At 35.3% G+C, this 26999-nt stretch overlaps 1 long non-coding RNA gene across 1 annotated transcript in view; it reads right to left on the bottom strand.

Annotated features, from left to right (window-relative positions):
* Window positions 1-363: 363 nt before the first annotated feature.
* LOC150094783 (uncharacterized) overlaps window positions 364-26999 on the bottom strand; it is a 72973-nt gene continuing 46337 nt past the window's right edge. The window contains exon 2 of the long non-coding RNA XR_016550164.1: window positions 364-1920. This is a non-coding gene — a long non-coding RNA (uncharacterized LOC150094783). The remainder of the gene's footprint in view (window positions 1921-26999) is intronic.

The raw sequence follows: 26999 nt of genomic DNA, 5'->3' as shown, positions 1-26999 counted from the left end.
CGCTGCTAAATATACTGGTACCACCAAGAAGAGTTTTGTCAAAATATTCGGTACATTCTTGGCCAATAATTTTAAATGATTGGCTTTGCTATTCTAATTAATGTGCTTCTTGTTCGTTATCTTCCTATGCAAAGAACAACTTTCAATGCGCAATCATACTAATTGTTTTCTTGATTGTTTTAATCATCTTGATCAGGTTTTTAAATAAATCTAATAAGGAAGAATGATTTCCTTTATAACAATAGCATTTCACTGTAAATAAACAATACAAGTTAAACTTACAACTTTTATGAGAACAATTAACAGATAACAATGAAAAGCTTTTTGTTTATTACAAGAACAACAATTACATCTTTTGCTACATGCCAACAATATAAATATAACATTTCATTTCTCTTTAATTCATTTACTTCTGCTTTATATATAGTTTGGTGTCATAATTTGTGTATTTCTCCTACTGTTAAGTCGATTAACATATTTTAATTTTCATTTATATCAAAAATGATCTCTCTGGACACATGCAACAAGACACCCACGTGAATCCTTACCCTAACAATTTTTCAGTGTCACTTGTGATGGTTTCTACAAACCGCCACGCCACTCCCCTGTCTAAACCATCACCGCTTGTCAAGGATCCTTTTGACGGCTAATTACGCAGGGTATTACCGTGATCTTTCAAGGTCAGGTCACTGGTAGGTGTTAAAGGATTGAATGTTCTCGGGTATAACTGCCGAAGATAGCTGAAGATTTCGAAGCAATGTTTATGGATTGATAGATAGAATAATTTTCATAATATGGTGTTATCGATCTTGCATTGCACTTTCTAGGGAAAGAAAAAAAAAAAAAAAAAAGACAACTTCCTGGAAAAAATAACCGATCGCTGCTATTCTTCTAAGCGATGAGCCAGACCTCAAAGCGTGTGGTTCTTGTCATCGGCTCACTTGAGCATGTTGACACTCGAACAAAATACATCCAGTTGCCCGTCGAAGCCTGTCCGTTGTCAAGCCCAGCGAGACGATAATGTCAACCTTCCCCCTTCCCGTTATTGGTTGCTTCGTCGATAGCTGTGTGTTCTCCAGGAAGACTCCCCTGTTAGGAGTCATTAGTGACGGGAACAGGTGACACTTTTCGCTAATTGGCGGAGGACAAAGTAGGGAGTTGCGAGCGGTATGACGATCCCACTGCTATGGAAAGCGCACCGATAACTAAGTTGTAATGACGCAAAAATCACTGCTCACGAATTGATGCAATAATTAGAAATATTTTTTATTATTGTTAGTATCACAATTCCAATTAAATAAGGGAATTAAAAAAAATTTTTTTTTCTAAGTTTCAATTCTATTTTCAACGAAGAATTAATCGTCTTCTTTTGGTTCTTGCGAACTTCAAAGAAATTGTTCTATTGCAGCACCCCCATGGCTGTTTGATATACGGGGGTGGTTGGCGAATAGTGGGGGATCTATGAGTAATTTGTGGCGAACTAATTTGTCTTCCTCGCGCTCCATGAGGTCGGTTAAGATGACAGGGGACCTAATTAATGATTTATTGACATTCCGCTCACATCCCTCTACGGTCCAGCTGGATCTGCGAGAGTGTGCCACTTGAAGCTGAGGTGTGTGTGTGTGTGTGTGTGTGTGTGTGTGTGTGTGTTGCATTCGCCTGGACACTTCTTTTCGGTAGTTTGTCGGTGCCTTGTACATCCCCATGTTGGGCAGAATATCCAATAATGCGTATCTGTAGGGGTGCTTAATCTCGTGAGTTCAGATGGGGTCGCTTGTTATTTGAATTAGGGATGATGACGTCATGCAGAAGTTGACAAACGTAGTCCAACAGTTTTACTGGACCTTAATTCGATTATCGGGATGGTATAACAGATTATGCTATGGATAGTTTCTGCCATCAGCTCTGTCATCCCAGCATCTGCAAATGAAAAAAAAAAAAATTCTAAAATAATAACTGACAAAAATATATAAAATGAGAGAGAAAATGAATGATTGTGCTAATAATATTTTGATAGAAATTATTTTAATTAAATATTTATAACTGTTTCATACTACATTTCGAAACAAATTTTCAAATTCGTAGTTTAAATCAACGTACATGTTGAAACCATTATCTTTGAATTATAATAAAAAAAAAAAGTATTTAAATAGTTGAAGTTGACAAATTTTGCTTTGTCGCTAGTTACACGAACTTCATAACAATGGTCATGGGTTTGCCGACGCAAACACCACATCAGTTTTCATTGTTACCACTAACAGCATTTTGCCATCTCCTACAACAATAGTCGCGTATTTTAGCATATATGACATGCATATTATGTAAAAGAATGACTTTCCAGGTGCTTATTTCATCAACAACAATCGCGAATACATATTTCATCAAAAATATTCTGAAGAGTGTATATTTCTTTCAAAATATTTGAGAATGTATATTTCATCAAAAATATTCTGGAAAGTGTATATTTCATCAAAAATATTCTGGAGAATGTCTATTTCATCAAAAATATTCTGGAAAGTGTATATTTCATCAAAAATATTCTGGAGAATGTCTATTTCATCAAAAATATTCTGGAAAGTGTATATTTCATCAAAAATATTCTGGAGAATGTCTATTTCATCAAAAATATTCTGGAAAGTGTATATTTCATCAAAAATATTCTGGAGAATGTCTATTTCATCAAAAATATTCTGGAGAATGTTTATTTCACCAACATAATATTTCATGAAATATACATTCTCGAGAATTAGTTAAATTAAACAAATATTTATGACCAGATTAGTTTCTTTGCCAGCTTTTAGGAGGAAGAAGGTTAAAAAAGATTGGAACTATCGAGAATACTACATGTCAACTAGCCAGCATATTTATCTCCTTTGCCTAACAAAATGGCTACCACTGCAACTGCCAAAACAACCTGCTCTCCTGATTTAAAAGGGCAGTACACATAGGGAAGACGCGTGGCCCGAGTCACAATGATCGACCTTTTGTCCACATATCTGAGGTCCGGAAATAGAGTTCTTTTCTCTTGTGCGTTCCACTTTTATTCGTTGAATTGCTTCTCTCTACGCGCTTGTATACCTAAGCCCTTCTGCCTATTGAAATAGCATCTCCCCCACGGAGTGTTTTTATAGGGCGCGTGGTAGAGAACCATCACAGATCGAGTTTCTATAGGTTAGACAATTCTTTTTGGGCTTAGAATGCTTGCGTAAATACGAAAAAGCATTTTTACTGTTTTCTTGTGCTTGTGGTACGTGTATTTGTATGTAGAGATATATTATCGGAGAGTAATAGGGGAAAAAAAAAAGGAGATATAGAACTCGAGAAGCGGACAAGCCCGTATAGTCATCTGACGAATTTCCTACAGTCTGTTGTCATGTAAATGCTGACCTATAACTGCGGTCTGCTTCTGCACATAAATCTAATTTATCGTCGACCAATAAGGAATCCACTCGACTATTTCACTAACCTCTTAATATCGTCAACATGCATATGTTGTTAAATAAATCTATTTATATTTGTTTTATGAGGAATTTCTTAGCCGTACAGGTTTATTCGACACATACAAGAGAGCTGAACGATTTATTGAACGTTTTTGTGGTCGTGTAATGAGAACACAAATATAATAGATTCGCTGTTACTATGTGGATGGAGATCATATTTTATGATGCAAAATATCAAGCCATGCTAGTCACGTGGAATATGAAATCATGCATAGTAAACACGATCATACCAAGTAGTATACAATGTCGTAGAAGAAAAAAATCATGCAAAATAGAAATCATGCAAAGGAACGAATCTTATAAAATAGAAAATTATTGAAGAAACGGATCTTATAAAATATTGAATCATGCAAGAAACGGATTCTATAACATATTAAATCATGCCGAAGAAATGGATCTAATAAAATATTAAACCGTGCACAAGGAAAAAAAAACAATCACGCAAAATAGTAAATCATGCACAAGAAAAAAACAATCGTGTAAAATTAGTCGCTCATGCGCAAGAAACAGTTATACAAAACAGCAAATCATGCACAACAAGAAACTTGTGAAGAAAACGAAACAGTTATGCAAAGTAGTAAATCATGCACATGAAACAATCATGAAAATATCACATCATGCAGAGAAAGAAACATCATGTAAATTAGTAAATATTTTTCAAAATCTGCATGTTTAGAAATTATTGTTCCCATTTCATTTGATTTTCTTTTTTTTTTTTTTTTTTTAGTGGTCCTGTTTTACAATGTTTTTAGTTTTTTTCACCTATATATTTTAATCATATTTTTTATTATTTGATATTTAATGAATATTAAGAAATTTGGTGCCTATTACAAACCGTAAATGCACATACAAAAACTACACGCTCTCGAATTAATGTTTCTATTTGTTTTGGTGTTCCTTCCTCTTTTAATTCTCTTTTACATCCATGAATAGAAAATTTCTTCCAGTTTCCTGCAGGCAGAAGAAAAAGCTAACACCATTAATAATTTATTTTTTACCAAGGATGTACTAAAAGGGAAAAAACCGTAAAAATCTGTTTGTGGGATCCCTTAAAATTCAATATTATTGAAAATATATTTGGTGTCCTATTGGTGAAGACGATTCCTAATTTCCTCGAGTCTTTCTCTTACACAAGTCATTAAAACTTCTATGAAATTTTTTAATTTTTTTTTAATTTTAAAAATTAAAGTTTTAAAAAAAGTTTTAAAAGTTTTAAAGTTTTCATTTATTTGATTTCATTTGTTTATTTTTTCTGTTTCCTTACTTTTCTAAATTAATAATTAATTAAAAACAAGTTAAATATTTTAAGCATTTTCCATTTCGGTTTATGAATCTGATTTAATCTTTTAATGCATTTCGGTATTTTTCCTTCCATCTCTCTCTCTCTCTCTCTCTCTCTTATAATCTCAAAATCGAACAGACGATTTTCCTTATCGGTTGTTTTCCTAACACTTTCCTACTTTGTTTCCAATCACTAATGTTAAAAATATGAAGTTCTTCCAAACCTTTATTTATAATTTTTTATCATATTAAGAAATTTGCATAACCCTGTAATTTTGTTATAATTTTTGACCTTCAGCTTTTTTGTATCTAATTTTGTCCTTCAGTTTTTCATATTGCCAATTTTGTTATGATTTCCTCGCATTCCTATTTTTGCCTCTGATTCCTAACATTTCGAGTTTTTTCTTCCAGTTTCCCCACATTCGTAATTTTGTCCTTCAGTTTTTATCATTTGTGTTTCACCATCAGTTTTCCCAAATTGTCTTATAGTTTTCCTCACATTTCTAATTTTGTCCTCTAGTTTCCTCTACATTCATAATTTTTGCACTTTAATTTTTACCTTACTAATGTTGTCTTATAGTTTCCCCACATTCCTATTTTACTCCTCCAACTCTCCCTCACACATTGAATTTTAGTCCTCCAGTTTCCCCACGTTCGTAATTTTGTCCTTCAGTTCTTATCATTTGTGTTTCACCATCAGTTTTCCCAAATTGTCTTATAGTTTTCCTCACATTTCTAATTTTTTCCTCTAGTTTCCTCTACATTCATAATTTTTGCACTTTAATTTTTTCCTTACTAATGATGTCTTATAGTTTCCCCACATTCCTATTTTACCCCTCCAATTCTCCCTCACACACATTGAATTTTAGTCCTCCAGTTTCCCCACATTCGTAATTTTCTCCATCAGTTTTTCCCCTTACTCATTTTGTCTTCACTTTCCCCATCTTCCTAATTTTGGCCTTTAGTTTGTAGTATGAAGTGTGACACCTCCCGATTTCTGTACTGTCACCCTGACCCTTGTAAATAGCAGACACACAGAGAGACTGGTGTCTCAGGGTTAGTTGCAACTCTGCTGTAGTGTCTACTCCCTTGACATTTTCCCCCATCACTTCACGCTTGGGATAATTATTGGCTCAGACACTCATGTCTTCTAATCTGCTATCACCAACGTTCTCTTAGCAGTACACGTGTTCTTTAACGACCACTCAACAGGTCATTAATGGCTTGGATTTATGTTTATTCTGCTTTATGAAACACCGACATCCTGGCATATACGTTTTTACAGCAAACTAAATATAGCGATCACCGAGAATTTCGAGAATCGCGTCACTTCAACACGAAACTTTACTAACTTAAATGCAATATAAACGCATTTAACAGCCGAGAGCTGTTGGTCAGATATTTATCCAGTGTTTTGCGTGGACAAACACGAAGTCTTAAGACAAAATCCGTTGAAACGACTTTAAATAACGGAACTGGAAAGTGTGAATAAGCCACTTACCTCTTCACAAATTCTTGTGATTTTGGTCCTTCACCAAAAATGGGAAAATCCCACTAGGATCACTTTGCAGAAATGGAACCCAAGGATACTGTGAGGTTTTATGCAAGCCTTGCAGAAATTCACATAAAATGTATATATCTCAGTTACTGAATACATAGGAAATGGTTATCCAGATCTGATGATTATAGGGAAAAATACTAGCCCAAACAATATGAAAATGAAAACAAAATCTTATTAACAAAAATAGTGTTTTTTTTTTTTTTTTTTTTTTTTTGTTAACATTCTTGTTTCAGTTTTGTTTACGTTCTACTGGTTGTTTTGTGTGTAAGATACCATGCGTTATCTCAAATCTTACCTAATTTTTGTCTAAGATTTAATTTCTGTCCAGCGGACAAAATTTTTCTGTATAAATAAGATTAAATTTTTGTTCCACGAAACAAAATACAAAATTTTCTGTTGAACTAAGATTTATTTTTTGTTCGAACGGAACAATTTTTTTTTGAACAAAAATCATTGTTTTGACCCACGTTACAGTTTGTTTTCTCTAACATAACATCCTTATTTTCATTTCTTCCACGTTAACTTAGAATTAATTTCAATCTGTTGGATACGAAAATTAAGTTGGACAAAAATTAATTCTAATTTCATAGCATTTCTTAAGTGTCGCATCTTTTCTTTTAATTATACAATTTTTACAGTCTTATCTGAATAAATGTTTTTAACATGCAACTCGCATTCCTAATCAACCTTCCCCACCCCACCCTCGCTCAATTTCTTGTTGGTTTCGGTCTTCCTTATTTATCAACCTCTCTCACCCCTTCTTTTTCACGGTAACAGATGTCAATGTAAATATTTACCTTGTGTGAACCCAGTGGGGTGGATTTCTTCGTCCTACCAAACTAGTGTTGCTAATGCAAGTATCCCCCTTCAAGCAGATGTTGTCTTTCACATTTTCCTGACTCGCTCATATTGTCATATACGTCAAACAGATGACGGAGACACGATACGCTCTCGTCGCTTCTGTCATCGCCAGACAAGAGGGAGCACTTTGTAGGGCCAAAAGGGGAGACCGAGCGAGTTACTGAATTTATCGCAGCTTCTCTTTTTAGCAACGTCACCCTTGGGAAAGCTTAAATAGTCGCAGATGCAAATGGATGTGGAGCCGTTTACGAATTTAGAACAAGAACTGTCATGCGGTATGTCAACTCTTTTAATACACTTGATTCTTGGAAGAGAGAGAGAGAGAGAGAGAGAGAGAGAGAGAGAAAGAGAGAGAGAGAGAGAGATGTCTAGTAGGAGAATGCACGTCCTTGAAAAAAGAATCTAAAGTTATTAATGCATGAAATAAGTATTTTCTCTCTCTCTCTCTCTCTCTTTCGAGCGCGCGCTATCTATCTATCTATCTCTGTTTTCTCACAAGAAATAACACACAGGAAACCAGCAGCCATCCATCACTGAATCGGCACAAACCCTCATGTATAGCCTCCGTCGGAAACTACAAAGCAGGCTTTCATTGGAACTTGATTACTACAAAGAAACAAGAACTGTCGCGAAATTCATAGAGGAGTGGAATCCAACGGGTACCCTGTTCTGGATTGTCGACGACAATACACTTCATCTGAACGATAACTCAGACTGAAACTGAACTGTAATGTTGATTCATTTATTGCATTCTCTATTGTATATCCGAAAGGAAAATCTTTCTTTCTATGTAATATATATACTTATAATATGTAAATAGTCATTTTGTTACCTATCTCCTAATGTATATTTTAACAAGTTAAATTTTAAAAAAATCTTTGTTTTCTCTCTCTCTCTTTATCTCTATCTATCTATCTATCTGGAAAAAATGTATTACCCACTCCAACTATTACAAAAATTTCACTCAGATGTCTCAGATAACTGCCTGTTCTGCTAACCAATCAGGAACAGTCCGGCATATCCGATTGGAATGCTCAGTCAACACTAAATTAATCAGTTTGTCTCGGGAAACGGCAGCTCTTACCTGTGGTAGTCTCCATACAGAAGAGGAGTATTTCAATCTCGTCCATGCAGAGTCAAATAATCATTCATTCTGCAATTACCTCTACATCACTGCTAAAGGAGTAGTATACAGCATCTGCCTCAAACATACAAGACCAGACAGCTCAGTAACTTCACAGAGAGAGGCAGCTGACCAACTCCTTGCAGCCTTCAAACAAAAGGTGAGAATTCGAATCCTACACGAGCATCACCACCATAGGCAAAATAACACCTGAGAGCTTTTCCACCAAGACTGGAATCCACATAATAAACTCCTGGCTGAGCAGGGCGACTGCATCATAGTCCACTTTCCAGCATAGAAGTGACACCATCCCCCCCAAAAGAAAGGGGGAAGAAATGTTTTTTGTGCTTAACAGTGCGAATATTAATCAGCTGTCACTCTCATGTAAATAGATAATATTTTCCTATAGTAACTATTATCTTCTTCCAGGTGCATGTCAGATCTTATGTTCTTATAGAGTATCATGTCAAAATAACTGTTAATGGCTCTTATTTAAAAAAAAAAAAAAAAAAAAACGTAATTCACCTTATAACTGATATTTCGATGTAACATCCCTCAACAAGAGTATGAGCATGTAACCGCTCTGCCTGACTGCAGAGAACCAAAAACCGGTTAATCCTGTATATAAGATTGTTATGTTTACAATAAAAAAATAAAATAAAATAAAAAATATATCTATCTGGAAAAACACAGGACTTCATCACAACACACTTACAGGATCAACAGAGTCAGCTGTACTTACAGAACCACTATTTTCGAACAGAAACATCACAAGTCTCATAATTGGCCAGCCTTTTCTTTTCCCTACATGGAACTGGGCAGGAATAAGAGTCATAGGAGACCTCCTAACCTACACTCTAAAGTGGAAAGCATTCGCAAGTCTACCAATGAAGAATCCAAAAACTGAAAAGCAATATCAATAGCTGCAAGCCTCCATTATTAAAGCCTATCCAGATATCGCTACACCTCAGGAAATCCGTATTCCTTCTAGAAACTGCTCGGGGCCGATATTTCATCTTGTACAATCTGAAGCCTCACTTCCAATTCTTCCCTCCAACTACAAGAAAATATACCACTTCCTCATGTCAGTGTCTCCATCCTCGCCCTTCTTATATTCATCCTTAACACTCGCATCTACAAGGCTGCACATGCCACTCAGTTTTCAGTGGGATCTGCCATATAAATCGAAGTGTGCCAAACCAGATTCCGACATACAGTGGAGACTATGGCATAACATCTTGCCAACTCCTTCTAAGCTCTACAAATTTCAGCTAAGAGAAACGGATCTGTGTCTATTCTGTGATGTTTCAGGTACCTTGGAACACACATATCTAACCTGTCCCGCAAACAAAGTGATGATCACCTATGCCCTGAATACTGCCTCTAGCACCTGTAACTACGCACACAGCTAAGAAGACTACTGGAATTTAGTCCACACAGAAGAAAACAGACACAGAACATGCAATTTCCTCTTCATCTGCGCTAAGGCCGTCATCTACAGCTTCTACCTAAAACAGACAGGAAATAACCAGCACCCATCCATCACTGAAACTGCACAAACCCTCATGTATATCCTCCGTCGGAAACTACAAAGCAGGCTTTTTATTGGAACTTGAGTACTTCAAAGAAACAGGAACTGTCGCGAAATTCATAGAGGAGTGGAATCCAACTGGTACCCTCTTCTGGATTGACGACGACAATACGCTTCATCTGAACGATAACTCAGACTGAAACTGAACTGTAAATTTTGAATTCATTTATTGCATTCTCCATTGTATACCCGAAAGGAAAATGTTTTCTTTCTCTGAAATATATATACTTATATACTTATAATATGTAAATAGTCCTTGTTACCTATGTCTAATGTATATTTTAACAAGCTAAATAAAAAAAAATATATATATATATATACATCTATCTGTTTTCTTCATTTTCTCTCTCTCTCTCTCTCTCTCTCTCGCGCGCGCGCGCGCAATCTACCTATCTATCTCTGTTTTGTTCATCTCTCTCTCTCTCTCTCTCTCTCTCTCTATTTTGATCTCTTATTCTCTTTCTCTGACTATTTTCTCTTTCGCTCTCTGTCTCTTCCCCACCTCTCTAATATTATTCTTTCCGTAGTTGTTCTCTGGCCGTCAATTATTACTCTCTCTCTCTCTCTCTCACACACACACACACACGTTTTTAAACGTCTACAGTTGCAATGACGTAGCGTCATTTTTATTTTGCTTAGAAAGACCAGGGTTCGAATACCGTCTAGGATGCAAAGAACCTTTCTGTGCACTTTTCAACTGAAGGTGAGTAGTCGGTCCTTATATTCTAAGTTGCTTCGATAGTAATTCCTACCAGCAACATCTTTCTTTCTTACACATTATCTGGAATCTCTCATTCTTCCTCTTTCCCCATTTCCCACTTGCGACACAAACACACACACACACGTAAATACGCGCGCGTGTGTGTGTGTGTGTGTGTGTGTGTGTGTGTGTGTGTGTGTGTGTGTGTGTGTGTGTGTGTGTGTGTGTGTGTGTGTGTGTGTGTGTGTGTTTCCTCATCAGTATTTCTTAACAGCAGGCAACCTGCTAAACTGTCAACATCATCATCATTCTATGTGTTCAATATGAAACTAAAAGAATTATAAAAACAGCTGCCAACTGTCACCAGCTAACAAAACTCATCTTGGATAGGGAGATATTTACTTCCGTATATCTCGAGCTATGCTATACACCCCCCGGTTTAAAAAAAAGGGGAGGGTGTATATTCAATAGTTACAGTACTGCTGCTAAGCAGTGCCCTGTAAACTTGAATTTAGAACCAGTAACAGATATATCAAAGAATTATCAATACATTGGACAATGAAATTCACCAGAATGTTGAATATTAACAGGGAAATGTGCAGATTTCAATTTGAGTTGAATCTTCTTATTCGCTACTCAAACATATCGTCCAGAAAAAAAGGAAGAAGAAGAAAACATGATGACAGATGGAATACTTCATGATCTCTTAGATCAGCATGATGTCTCCAACACTTTTGCTTCTTTTCTTTTCCCTCTCCTCCCACCTCCGAAATGATCGGTGCGGTCGTAATGCGTTTGGAAACAAAAATATAAAAACAACAGATTTTCGAGATGTCTTTGGTAATCCGGTCCGTCAAAGCGGGCGCCCCTTTTTCCCGGACACATGACGAACTTAAAGGGGGAAGACCAATGAAGGGCATTTGGGCATTTATAGTCACACCGCGGAGTTACTTACGACAAGTGCAAGACAGAAACGCGGATAAGATGAACCTTCATTTCGTGTAATCTGCCTCCTAAAGACGACTTCTACAAACAGGGTTGCCAAGAACGTGGGAGGGAAAAACCCCTAAAGCTGTCCAAATGGTCAATAAAGCGAGCTCTAAAGGTGCTGCATCAAGCCGACGGGCACACTGAAATCTGGTCCCAGATAGGATATCGGTGATAAAAACGGACGGCTACGAGTTTATGGACGCACTTCAGACGCTAAAGAAAAAAAAAAGAGGAGAACGCAGACTTGTCCGCAGTCATTTCCGGTTCGTCACGTTCTTTCCTTGTGGACAAAGATTTTCTTAGGTTTCTCTCTCTTAGCATCTTTATGAAAACGAATGTCGAATGCCTCATTTGAAATGAAAAATTCACAAACGTTTGCAGGATTTGATGTATAGTCGATAGATGGCGCTACTAACCTTGTTACTGTGAAGTCAGCGTTGTCAGAGTTAAGATGCTGGCCTTTTTGATCAAAGCTATTATGGACTTCGATTCTTTCAGATGAATTTTCAATAAATGAAATTCCTCTCTCTCTCTCTCTCTCATCTACTTTGCCGATCTTTATTGAACTAATACCACAATTCACTCACCACAAGAAATTTCAAACTATTAATGCAACTTGTATTTTTTTGTTTGTTTGTTTTTGTTTTTTGATGTTTTTAACTATTCTATATATTCAGAGTTTCTTAAACTGTGGATCGCGACACCAAATGGGGTCGCGTCGAGAAAAATTTGGCAACTAAAAGATTTCTGAACGCGCACGACCAAAAATTAATTCAGATTCGAGGCTATTGTTTGTAATTCTTTATGTAAATAGTAAACTTATATGTATACCAAAGAATTCTTTTAAGATATGATTTATTATTCTATGTAGTTTATTCTATGTATTATCGAGCTATTAAAGCTCTGATCATGGCAGGAGGGTAACAGTAATAGCGGAGCCTCAGTTAGACCTTCATTGGCTACAACATTGCCATCTATTACCCTCCAAGGATATTAATCACCGCCTTCTGTGTGTTAAGAGTAGTTTCTGATCCTATTAGGAATCACATACAATAACATAAAGGGTGTTTTCGATTACTTTCAAAATTCTAGTTTTCTATGCAATTATAAACCAGTTTTTTTTCTTATATTTAGTTACTGTTAAAGTCTAATATTAATTTTTAAGTAATTTATTTGTGCAAGATCTGACAATTAGAAATATTCTTTCACTTCGATATATTCTTTCACTCACCAGTTACATACCTCTCAATTTTATATATATACTGTATATAGATTGTTACCCGATAAAGTTAACATGCTTTCTTCTCAATCGCTTCAGTTTTTGGAATTATTCACCTACAAATGTTCAACTGAATGTATGATATGTCTACGTTCTGTGTCTATTTGCACCAACTCTATAGTTACAAACATCATTTTTATATAAGTGTACCATCCTTTTTTTTTTTCTTTCATTTAGGAATCATATTCGAACTCTAAAATGTTTTAAATTTAACGACCAGTCCTTAAAAACTATTAAATTAATAACCAATTTTCATTATTGCTTGTGCCTCTTTTTAGACTATTTAAAAAAAAAAAGATTCTGTAAAGAGTTAATAAATATATAGGTTGTTTAAAAGAAAAGCACTTTTTATGTGGATAATAAATTAAAAGTCTTAGGAAGTTTGATAGAAGTCAACTATTGTTATTAGCAGTATGATATTGTAGAGCTCAATCAAAGAATGGAGGAAAAAATTGTAAAGAAATACGATGATTTTTATATAAGGTTGATATTATTTAAGAATTTTATTTAAAAAATAGTATATTTATTTATTATCAATAAGAATACAGAATATATTTTATTATACTTTTATTAAAAATAAGAGAAACTTTGAGTAATAGAAAGACACCATTAAAATATATTTAGAAGATTAATATATTTTATTTCTGGATACATAACAACGAATATTACAAACGGATAAAATTTAATTTCCCAGTCAGACTAATAAAGGTAATACATTCTTATCTGAAACACAGATACATACAGGTCAGGGTAGGCGAAACAGTTTCGACCAGACGCAGGATCTCGGCAGGCGTACCTCAAGGATCTCTTCTGGCACCTCTACTGTTTTCAATCTATGTAGCAGACATCCCTCTGAACCCAAGAACAACATTCACTGCATTATATGCTGATGATACTGCACTGATGTCAAGTTCACTGAGCCCAAAACTGGCAACTAAAAGACTACAAAATAGCATACACACTTTAGAAAAGTGGATGGCAGACTGGAGGATCCAAGTTAACCCCCAGAAAAGCTCAGCCATACTGTTTACTAGAAAGAAAATCCGTACCATGGAGGATATTTATTTATTGAGAGTAAAGATTCCATGGCAGACTGAAGTTAAATATCTTGGAGTGATTCTTGATAGTAAACTCCTATTCAGCAAACATATTAGTTACATTTCCTCAAAGACATCCAACGTCTTAGCACAGCTCTACCCTATGATCAACAGACAAAGTAAACTGGACACGCAAACAAAATTAACAATTTACAAGATGGTAATTCTACCGGTTATCACTTACGCATCCCCAGCTTGGAGCCACACCGCAAATTCTAACATTCTAAAACTTCAGAGATTACAGAATAAGTGCCTGAGGATGATTCTGGATGTTCCCTGGTTCATAAGAAACACCCAGACCCATAGAGAAGTTAATATCCCTCATATCTCTTCCTTTCTCATAAATCTAGCTGAAAAGTTCTTTACCAAGACAAGTAACCATCCAAACCCGTTAATCAAGGAAGGCTCGGAATATAATGAAGAAGAAATCTACAAATTTAAAAGACCAAAATCTATTTTAAGTTCAGCTGAACGCAACTAACTTCACTGCCCTCAATGGGCGAGCATATAGCTCACAAACACTCCATTCAAAGTTCTTCCATTACAAGACAAAGGGGAATATGAAAAGCAATTTTGCTTCACCCATCTAGCCAGAAATGTTAATGTAATGTAATGTTAAAAATGAATATTAATAAATAAACATTAACAATAAATCAGTTGTATCTGTGGGAATTTAAAAATCTTTTACTATATGATTAACTTAAAATGAAAAAAAAAAGTTTCGTGTCGGTTAAAACTAATTGCTTCTATTTTTATGTATATCGTCTACTCACACCCTTCAAATGAGGCAGATGCACCTCATATATTTCGGAAACCGGGTTAGAGCGTGATTAGCGAGAAGAGAGAGAGAGAGAGAAAAAGATAAGATCAAAAGTAATACACCTGCTACTGTAGGGTCATTGGGTATGGACTGGCCTGACAGGGTGTCAAACGCAGACAGTGATACTCAAGAGGGATGACAACGCGATTAAAGTTAAATACAGTCCACCTGGGACATCTAACAAGACTACATGCTGGGGCTGTCGTCTTATTGATTTTAAAAAGTGAGTTGAATTAGGAAGATTCCGACACCAGGGGCGACAGCCTACTACGATATACAAACACAAGGTAGCCTTGATTGGAACACGCACAACCCCCCCACGAAGATACGTCTTCCATGAATGTTCTGAGCAACTCGCCGCAGTTATAATGCGAATCCGGCTTCGCGTTTATCGTAAAATAAATTGGCAGACACTAATAAATCCTGAGACTTGTTTCATCGTTTTCGGGTCAAAGGTCAAAAGCAAGTTGACATAGAATTGCGTGCTTTCTATGGAACAGCATCCATCCCCTATTCGTTAACCTTCATAAAAGAGTTTGGGATTGGCGAAAGTCCACAGAAAACTTGCGAAAATTATCTTTACAGGTATATCAATATAAATGTTGATATGATCCCGATTAAATGATTACATAGGCGTAATCCTTGTAAATCATTACTAAAGTAATAGCTGTAGATCATTCCATGTTAGGCCTAATGTTATCTTTCGAGAGCAGTACTCAAGGAATGAATAAAATAGTTACGGATAAAAGAATAAAAACAATAGTTAATAGATAAATACGTTTTATTCTAATTTAAGGAAACACACAAATTGAATTAATTTTAAACTGAATGAAAGTAATGGTAGCTTTCTTTTTAAAAAATCACAAATCCAGGAGAAATTTTGTTTATGCTTTAAAAATATACTTACTAAATTACTAGATAATAGACGATTTTCGGGGTTCCTTGAGGGATCATTATCTAACTTATTGGAGGTCTGAGGTAACTTGAAAATGTTCCGTAGTTGGACTCCAGAGCAGACCATTTTATTTTAACGTAAGATTTATTTTGTTATTCGTTCAATCTATACATGTGATTACTTTGGTTAATTCATTATTGTTACGATGCTGTACTAATTGATTATGTTTCTTAATATATTATAAAAAAAATAGAAGGAAATTAGTACAGTTCTGCGGTTAAAGTAGTAAACTTCATCAACATTAGTTTTGGTAAAGTAGAAATAAAAAAAAAAGTCCAAAGAGCAGGTGGCATAGATTTTTTATTTTATAGTTGTTGCCTGAGATGAATTATAAATTAATATAAAAAAGCTATTTAATAATAATAATATTTAGAAAAATATTAAATTTGTTTGAAATTATTAAGCCAAAAACTAAAATGAAAGAAACTCAGACACCTTCCATGCTAGACTTTAATATCTCTACAAGAAAAATGGCAACAAAAGCAGATTGTAGTCTAGGTCTCTTCGTATATTTTTCTGTTGGATAGACAGATAGATATCGTAGTCTAGATATAAGGGTCTCTTCGTATTTTCTGTTTGATATGATATATATATACATATACATTCGTACGTATTGCTATGACATAAGCCATACATCGTTTTAATAAGTCTACATTATACTGAAATTAAAATCCTTCAACCATAATGAATATCAACTGTAGTTTCATTTTTTAAATTATTATATTATTCAAAATGTAAAATGACATTTTAACTTAATTTTTTTAAGTATTTAGTAGGATCTAACATATTTCAATATTAAAATTCCCAAATGGGGTAGAATAAAAAAGTTCAATTTTTTCCGCAATGTCAAAGGTCATATTTGTCGATCGTGACAGTGTAAAATTACGTTGTATTTTTTTAAAAATTTATGACATTTTGAAGGTTTCGCTATTAATACCAGGTACAGTACACCAGAATGTATATTTATTAAACATTCGTGGCAGGTTTGGAACGGAGTGATTTTGAAATAATTTGACTTCAAACAAGGTTGTTTCATCCATCACGTAAATGTCCTTGGTGACAAGTACATTGATGTTGCAAGTGACTATTGTTATTTCCGGTTATGTTTCTGACATCGTTATTGATTGTCGTACATGATAACCAACCCAGGTTCAACTCATCTTTTTTTATTTGTTTGTTTTTGCTCATCACTATTTCTTCTCCATCGCTTTTACCAAAAACACAGAACGTTGTTGTAACTAAGCAACAGTATCAACACAATAAACATGTCAATTGCAGTGGACGTTTTCTTGTCATCAGTTTTTTCCTATGCAAGAGTACGTGCACAACACAGGAATTGCAAAAATAGAACGTCATTCGCTTGGAATAAGTAACTCGATGCGACATTCCATTAGGAACTCCTGTTTGTAAGTTCAGGGAACTATAGTACACTTACACTGCATTCCTATGCATTAAGTTCAATGCGAAGTAGAAGGCTTTACTGTTTCGTTGTTGATATGGAGATTAAGAAGTATTTCTGTCAGATAGATTTTGCCACATGTGAAAAGCATGTAAGGCTATGAGGCCAATGCATTATGCCTGTATCTGCTCTTCAACCGACAGAGTGTCAGTTCAAATTATACTTCATCTAAGTGAATAGCTAAAATAAAATAAAAATTATTCATTTGCGAAGAAATTACAGGAAAGTTGTTGCCTACGAGCAGCTAGCATCATAAATAGGCTTAGCTTTGACTGAAGCTATTAGCTTCTGAATGGCTTCAATTGTTACCCTATTGAAATTTCGTTTCGGCTTCATCTTAAGTGTCATTTTTCTTATTGCTAAGTCCTTAAGTAGGCTAACGAAGACAATGAAAAAAAAAAAATCTTTGTTTACAGTGTTCGGTGTCAAACCGCTGTCGCATTTTACTCATCATTACACGAGGTCTGGCTAAATTTAGCGTCTCCAAATTCTCCGCCTAGCGGTCCGTAGAGGGCGGCAATCGCTCACTCAACGGTACCAATAGAGCACAACAACATAACAGTGACTCCTCCCCCTAGTGCCGCTGTACCACTTTGGGGTTATGTTTGCGGGACGCTGAGTACGGGTCTTGATCTGCACGTTGGTCAACTGAAGGTCGAGCCATTCATATGCTTATGAATAACTAAATCGTGGCAGTGCGCGAAGTCTACGCTATAGTTGAATCACAGCAGGCTTCAGCATGCCTTTCGGTTGATTGTTCAGTTTCAAACGTGCTGGTAGCAGAGTCATATATCAGGCTAAGATGCTCAAGTTTATATAACAGTGTGTTTATAGTGTTTATAATTAGGGGTGTAATGTCAGCTTCGGTACATATTATGTGCTCATTACTCATCATTATTTATACCCTCACCCCCCATCATAACTTGGAATATTCCAAATTATAATCAGTCAACCTAACGTTTGAATTTTGAATCGATCGCGTTTGCTTATGCGTTTTGTATATTACCTGGTTATGATAAACAGAAATTATCATAACTAAATATTATAATTAATATAATTACGAAAATCATAACCAAACATAATTACGTATCTGTTATGACTTTTATAATCATATTAATTATGTTTTGTTTGTTTTTTTTCTGTTATGTGAGTCCCACCCATGAAAGTTTTTAAACCTATAGTAGTACATTGACAACGTGAAACTAAGGTTTTGTGTTTTTATTTTATTTAATTTATTTACATACTCCTTTTTACTTTTCCATACTTTTTACTTACATATTTTTACCCTTCTCTAGAGACCAAACATGGAGCATTTTCAAAGCCATTTCAGGCCTTCAAGCAGGGCAATGGTCTCTGATACACCGGACGGTAAAATTCATCTCCTATAAAAAGACAATCACAAACGCCCATAGTGGGATTTAGGATTCGAACCCATGACCAATTGATTGTAGAGCAGATACGCCATGTACTGGCCAAGAAGGTCAGTAGTTAGTTATGAACATTAGTGATTTTAATGTTTAAAAATCTGTGGATAGATTTTTAAACATTAAAAAAGTGCATAGACAGTCAACAGAGTGGTGGATCCGAAGTAAATAGCTTGGAAAAAGGTCCACGAAGTAGCTTGAAAAATTTGGTCTATATTATAGGATTTAATTATGTAATCCTTAGCGTAGTTACGGTCCTAATATTAATATACGATAGGTTTACAGCCTTTTGTGAGTGGAGTTCACATAAAAAAAAAGCACTCAAGAACTGTTATATTTCTTTATACTGTGTCATCATGCTTATAATTATGTCTATGAAAGGTATTTGTTAATAATTATTGTTGTATTTTATAGGACAGATGCAATCTGCATTGACAGGAATGGTTATGAAAGAACACTCACTAACTTCAAAGAGTTGTCGGATCTGCAGTTTCTTTTTTAATATGTTTACCTGTCCCTAAATAGATTCCCAAGACTAGACAATCAGATTTTTAAATAATTTACCGCCTTAAGATATATACTTTAGGAAAGTTGGATACCAGTAGCTGTATGAGATTTAAGGCTGTTGAATTTACTTGTGAAACATAAATATGAAAGGTTGTGTGTGTGTGGGGGGGGGGTTACGTAGAAACGAACAAGGCGATGTCAAATCATTTCGCGTAAGACTCTACCCACTTTTACGATCCACTACGATGCTCTGAGAATTCCTCCAACCCCTCGTGAATTCTCAGCGTGGTGCACACATAAGCGTGCAAATTCGGTGAGTACGCAGGTGTTTTCTGTGACCCTCTACTGGGTACAGCAAGGGGCAGACATACCTCCTACCTACCTATGACCCAGGGAAAGGGTTGTTACAAGGCACGTTCCACTAGGTACGTAAAGATATCAGCAGGAGACTTCGAAATAGTCTACAGGAAGTAACAAAGTTGTATGTGTTTGAACTTCTCCTATTGGCTCCCGCTAGACACCCATGGCTGAGATTTCAATTGTACTCATTGCCTGAGTTGCAAAAATCTAATTTAAATACCCCACGGCAAACCAGGGCACGTAACTCCCAGACTCCGCCAACTATGTGGCCAGATAAAGAAGGCATAAACACATAAAGTCAATCTTCCAAAATCACATCCCCAGCAGGACAGCTTGATTTCCAATTCCGTCGGCTCCTCTACTTAATTATTTATCCCCATATGGACGTCCTTACAGACGCCAATTACAGACTTCATCTCCATACGACTTCTATTTATCCAATGCGTTTCCCCGCTCATTTTTTTGCTTTCCCTCCATGCCATCATTAATTGGAATGTTTAAAGCGGCAAATAGTTTGGAAAGCTGATTAATAATTAGAGAGACAACAATTTCAATATTGTTGCGTGTTAATTAAACATCAGCCCATTGTTATATGTAACTTTCAGCCAAAGAAAATTTTGATATTGTTGCGTATTAATCAAATCTCAGTCGAAGACAATTTTCATATTGTTGCATGTTAATGAAACATGAGCTCACTGTTGCATATTAATCAACTTCAGCCAAAGATAATTTTGATATTGTTACTTGTTAATCAAATCTCAGCCAAAGACAATTTTGATATTGTTGCATGATAATCAAATTGGCCAAAGATAATTTACTCGATAGTGTTGCATATTATGGAACCTCAACCAAAATCCTTAACGTTCATTGTACTCGAACGGTTCGTAAACACAAAAGAAACAAAGGAGTATAAATCATAAAGGAATAAATAACGAAACACTTCGTTATCACAAATTAATCATGACACAATGAGAGTATCCATAATAAATAAAGCAAATTCAAAGCTCAAAGAAATAATAGAAATATGCATTTTGAGTTGGCAGCACGTGTATAAGAAAAGCGATGACTACTGCAGAAGTGATTGCAAAAGAGGCATATGTTTAATATATTCCATATCCATTTCAATGTAACTGATCTGAGTGTTTGTCCCGTGTTATCCCATAAATATTGATTAATTCTGATCATGCCACTAAGGAACACATTAAGAAGTTAAAAGCCATTTCTGTTATGACTCGTGGCTTATCATCTTGGTTAAAATAACTCTACTAAGAACGAATAAACTTGCAGCATGAATATAAATCATCCATTTTGCAATAATAGCATTTAAATGAACGGATCTCATTGAAATAAAATAACAATCACAGAAAAAACACTGAACAAGTTAATACAGTTCATTGTTATTAACAGTCATTTTAAAAGTTTTGCAATAATAGCATTTAAATGAACGGATCTCATTGAAATAAAATAACAATCACAGAAAAAACACTGAACAAGTTAATACAGTTCATTGTTATTAACAGTCATTTTAAAAGTTCTGCACGATGTGCTTCCATTGTTAAATCAAATGTTTATTTAGCAAAATACATGTACAGGACTTCAATAAAATTTTCATTCTGCTGCTGACTTAACTTGTATTCCTATTTTAGCAAATTAGCAAACCGTTTTTGCTAAGAATTACCTAATCCAGGAATCATACTGTTGGGGGAGACCATGGTAGTCCGAGCCTTTTCGAGCCTTTCTCATAATTACTATAAAAGTTATACGAATAAAAAATAGGTGTATCTATAAATCTCTCTCTAGCGATTTATAAATTATTTAAATTATATAAACATTTTATACAACGATTTTTTTTTATATGAGCAACTTTTTTTAATAATTTATATATGTGCTTCTCAATCTCATATACCAGATGTTTCTGAGTTTTAACTGAGGCTCGGCTATTGCTGTTACCCTCCTGCCATGATCAGAGCTTTAATAGCTCAATAACACCTTATCCCTACACTGTCTTCTACAGATAACGGGGAAGATGAAAAGCATTCTTGCTTCGCACCTTTAAGTCAGTCCTTATAAGGATAAGATAAATGCAAATGCTAGTAAAAGGGATTGTCTTAGCTTGTCACGGTCTTTCTTTTCTTCTTTAATAAGCATACTTTTGGAAATTTTTATTGGGGATGGAAAAAAAATCCTGTTTGTTTGACTATTTGAAAAGGTTATTAGCGCCTGTTCTTAGCCACCTTCGGTACTAATGTAGTACATGTATATGTTTTCAATTCTTCGTGGGCGTCGTTATTATTAAGAGAAAAAAAAAAAGACTGCTCTATATCTAGTTGGCTTCTTACTAAGGTATAGCTATCTTTTGATTATCATCCTTATAATTTTTTTTTCTCTATTTGACAACTCAAATAACACTTCTCCGCCAAAACCTAGCCGATCTTGTCTTTTTGCCAAGCACGCGTCACTCTAATAGTATTAAGTTAACAACAGGATATGATGAACTGCATACAGGACATAATATATAAATGGACAGTTGACCCCCACTGGTACTGTAGGCTACACCCACAGCAAAAATCTCAACTAGCTGAGCGTGAAGACCGATTTAAATATCCTAGCAATAAACCAAAGCACGTACCTTCAGACCACCCTAGCTATCTCCATCTGTGTTATAAATGCGGAGAAAAAAAACGGGGGATAAACACATATAGTCGATCTTCCGAAATCAGAACTCAGCATGGCCTCCTTATTTTTTATTCCGCCCACTTCTCTCTTGAATCATTCATCCCGAATGTGGAAATGTGACAATTAGGGATTCCTCACCCAACGAACATTAACTCATTTCGTTGAACGTAGAATTGAAATAATTTCCGTACCAATTCTTGTAATTATTTTCTTAAAAAATTGATGACTTTTTTGCCTGCTGAGCCAACAATCAAAGAATGCACCTCTGTCAATTATAAAAAGCCTATTTATCATATAATATACACTACCTATGAAAAAAATACAGACGTTGTTTTTTGATTTACCTGTTAGCTCACAGAATTGTGATTCATTTAGAAACCAACCAGTCGATCACAGCGCCATTCGGTGGCCATAACAAACAACGATTTGCTTACGAAGATAAACACAATAATCCACAGACTTTTTTTTTTTTTTTCTGCACAATAGTTACAAACAGGTCAAATTGGGGAGATGAAAAACATGTCAAAAGAATTACGGCTATCATCACCGCCATATCTCAGGAGGTCAAGGTATATCTTGAAGGTCATGACCGCAATGGGGGAGGTCTCTAGTATGGACTTTTCTTCTGCATTCTGACAGGAGGGTAGTCGGATGTCTGTGACAAGCAGTGGCCCATGCAATCCCACAGGAAAGTTCTGTTGTTACCATCAAACCGTAGTGTCAGTTCAATGACGGTCCGTCTTTCAGGGGGGGGGGGGATGAGGGACGCTAGGGTTGTCAGTTGAGAGAAACCAGGAATCGGGTTGTATGTTTTTTTTTTTTTTTTTTTTTTTTTTTTTTTTGACGTGGTCAGCGATTAAATGGCAACAATAGTTGACCTTTGAAATAAGAGAAAAACTTATCAGTTCGCAGTTTATGAAAAAGAAGAAAAACAGCCTTTTTTCCATCACTAGCTCCATCTTGCGTTGAATTCCATTATAGTTCAAGGCCTGAAGATAACTTTGATGGTATTTCCCACTGTATTCAAAGGTGAAGCTTGGGGGAAGGAAAGTCTAGTTTGTCGTGTGAAATTCTCCATTGGAACTACGAAATATCCCAGAAGATGAGACTGAACCAGCTCTGAGGTCTAAACGAAACCGTACTCGCTACTGATCAGATTCTCCTCTTTTCTATCCGATGAGTGCATATTATTGACCACTGAGGTTTGGACATCACAATTTAGAACTCCCTCATCAGATATTCTACGATAAAATTTGATTTTATGTGTGGGGAATAATTATAGTTATATTTGCAATCAACAGATAGACACATCTCTACACCAGGTGTCGCCATGAATCACCATCAAATGAACTAACGCTTTGAAACAAATACATACGAAGAAAGACATTTGTAAAATAATGGAAGTCAAAATTTTCTTAATAGAAACAAAAAGTATGAACTTCTGGTAATTCATTAAGAAATTATTCCTGTTTCTCTAAATATACATAAATATGATTAACGTTCTCTCAATCAAATCATCTTAAAAGAAATGTAGATTTGTTTATACAAGTACCTGTAATAAAATCTATGTTCTTATACCTGCATAAAATCAGTATTGCAATTAAATTTACGTTGGCCACTTGCCATTAAAATATCATGCATTTGTTTTCTATGTGATATATGTTACATCATGTAACATATATCACATAGAAACACACAGATTATAAAGCAGGTTTTATACCTCCATTAAAATGTGCGTGGGATTATGTCTTTATAATATTATAAAGTCAGTTTTTAATTAAGCATGTATGACAACTCTTTACACACCTGTACTGTATATATTGTTGTACAGAACAATTTAGTTGGAAAAGTTCACCTCCAGGGAATTCACCTCTTTTTTTTTTTTTTTTTTTTACGCTCAGGCTAAACATTTTTTTAGGTGTATTCAATTTTTAAGCTCAGGTTAAACTTTTTTTTTTTTTAGGTGTACCAATTTCGAAAAAAGTACCTACATATATAAGAATAATTTTTTTCTTAAAAGAACTGGGAGATGGACTGAGTCCTTGACTCTTTATCCCGTCATCTGAAGTAAATCCGTGTGGATGGAGTGTTGTTGAGCTAAAAAGCTCTAGTCATGGCTGGGTAACGACAAGCCGAGCCTCAGTTAAAACTTCATTGGCTACAGCATTGCCATTCGTTACCCTGGAAAGTCCTGAAAAGGACTCTTAGACCTGATCTCTGGCCAAAATTATAAGAATAATTCCTTATAAGGACTGGCTTAAAGGGGCGAAGCAAGAATGCTTTTCATCTTCCCCGCTATCTGTAGAGGACAGTGTATGGTAAGGTATTATTGAGCAATTAAAGCTCTGATCATGGCAGGAGGGTAACAGCAATAGCCGTGCCTCAGTAAGAACCTCATTGGCTACAGCATTGCCATCCATTACTCTCCAAGGGTATTGGATTGAATGAATCAATCACCGTATCTCACGATCGATTGATTCCCATAAGAAAACTATGGAAATATTATAAATCATTTTATTATTAATAAAATTAGGTGTATAAGAAATCCGATTAATAAATCTTAAAAACTCTTTAGATTTCATATATTCAATTAAAAATAGAGTATATATTAAGAATAATAATTTATTATAGATTGAAATGTTTTTAACCAGAGATATCTTCAATATAGTGTTAGTTGTTACAAAATACAGTATTTGTTGCATATTCATATAATGTATAATTTTGACTATAACCAACCTATTTGATTGAGTGGACTGGTTCGAATCTCACTTTTAGCATGATACTTTTCCATGTTAGCTGATCTTATACGAAAGGGGCAGGGTTTTTTCCACCTAAAAACTCTGGGTTACCGTTTCGCTAAATAATCAAATCTTTCGCTGGGATTTTTAAGCCACTTTTTCACTTTAGGCCTTCAATAAGTGAGATGTTGATCTCACATTAGGAGCTAGAAATCATCTACCACTTAAAAGCTTTCATAAACATTCATGGTTTGAGAGCGAAGACACTACCCACCCGGCCAAACCTCAACAAAAGTGCCCGATGGACTGGAGCCGACTCCGAGGCATTGAGTGGATTTCAGGTGGAGCGGAATCTGAAGTTCAAAAACATTCTAAAAGTGATAAATATAAATAAATCTGATTGGTTTCTCATTTCTATTTTTTTTTTAATATAAATTTCGCGTATTTTCTTCTTTAGAGTAAGTTACTAAGTCACATGGGTCCTTAAACATTTTTTTCAGTCTTGATTCATGTTAAGAAATACGAGAATCGTATATGTAAATCCTAGAAAAGTCTTCTTAATTTAGGTGAGTCGTAAAAATTGTTATTATTATTATTACTGTATTATTTATTTGTTTTTGTGATTTAGACGTGCATATTCATGGAAGATTCTATCAACTCCTTTTTCAAGAAACCTGAGTAAAATCATATGATGGATTTTGAATTAAACGACACAAGAAAAATCTTTGTTTTTCTTTAATAAAAATAAATGTTAAGTGAAAGAATGAAGTAAATGATATAAATCAAACAAAAAAGAAAATCTATTCAAGATTTTTCATTCACTCTTAGAACTGAAATCTAGATCCGTATGTCAGTATAAAAAGTTAGAGATAATATCTAAGCCTGCTTCGATCTACTGTATAATTTTGCATATAATTACAACGAAGTGAATGATGATGCTAAACATTGTATTAATAACAGCATATTTCCCCAACCATCGGTCATGTCAGATAAATTAACATGAGTGGAGCTGCTAGTGCTACAACGATCTTATGGGTTTGAAGAATCAACGAAATATAATTGATCGTGATTTAATATTCATGCATTCATTCTCACCTACTGTTGTGAGTTCTATAGCAAGAAAGACTATCGTATTTCTCAGTTTTACACACCTTTTATTACTATCTTACTTTATTGATGCATCTAACTTTCACGATTGGGTCAACTGTCGACTTATGATTCATCCAAACACGCTGGCACTTTTTTTTTTTTTTTTTTTTAAAGTCATCTAACTTAAATTTAAGCTACTAAAACATCAAATGAGCAGCTTTTCAGACTTGTTAGATTCTTGTCCCGACCTTGCATCGAACCATCTGCGGCACCTGGTGAGCAGATGAGCTTTTTAGTTGGTGGCTCATACGGCAGCAAGTGAAACGTGATTTCACGCTACCTCCTTGTAACTGAAGGACAACTAACTGACTGGAGATTTACTGTCGGTCTCCACTTGGTAAAAGTTTTTGTCGGATTCGATACGCCATCTTGACCCTAGCTTTGCACGAGCGTCCTCTTTTTCCCCCTCCTCACTCTCTCTCTGAACCAAAAAAAAAAAAAAAAAGCAAGGGGACACTTAGTCTCTGAAGCGCGCACGCACGCACACACACACACATATACAAAAGGCAAAAGAATCTCGCGTCACCTTGGGGCGACTTTATCCCCCAAAGCTTGTCGACTCCCCAAGCGTTCTTGTTTTCCTACCCCCTTTTTCTTCTTCGTCTTCTGTTCCCTCCCTCTATAGACACTCCACTGCTATACACAAAGAAGGATTTCATATTTCTCGACTTACTTGCGACAACTCACATTCATCATTCTGATCTCTAAGTATAAACAGACGGATTGGGGACGAAACACCACGCCCTTATTGTCGACCCCCACCTTCTCAAGTTTTTAAATCCCTAGACGTGAAATGTAAAAATTTTAAAGAGAGGAGGAGGAAGACAAAGATCAAACCCAAAATGACTTATGGTGTTTGGTGAACAGTGACATACAAGTGTCCATATTGTGTCATAAAAGTTCCTTCGGTCGCTTTACAAAAACATTA

The sequence above is a fragment of the Typopeltis vanoorti genome, chromosome 21, assembly GCF_054136105.1.
Source record: "Typopeltis vanoorti isolate ZY-2024b chromosome 21, IOZ_Tvanoo_1.0, whole genome shotgun sequence".
NCBI classification, from domain to species: Eukaryota; Metazoa; Arthropoda; class Arachnida; order Uropygi; family Thelyphonidae; genus Typopeltis; species Typopeltis vanoorti.
Note: the sequence above shows the minus strand (reverse complement) of the source record. Positions and strands in the feature narration are given on the sequence as shown.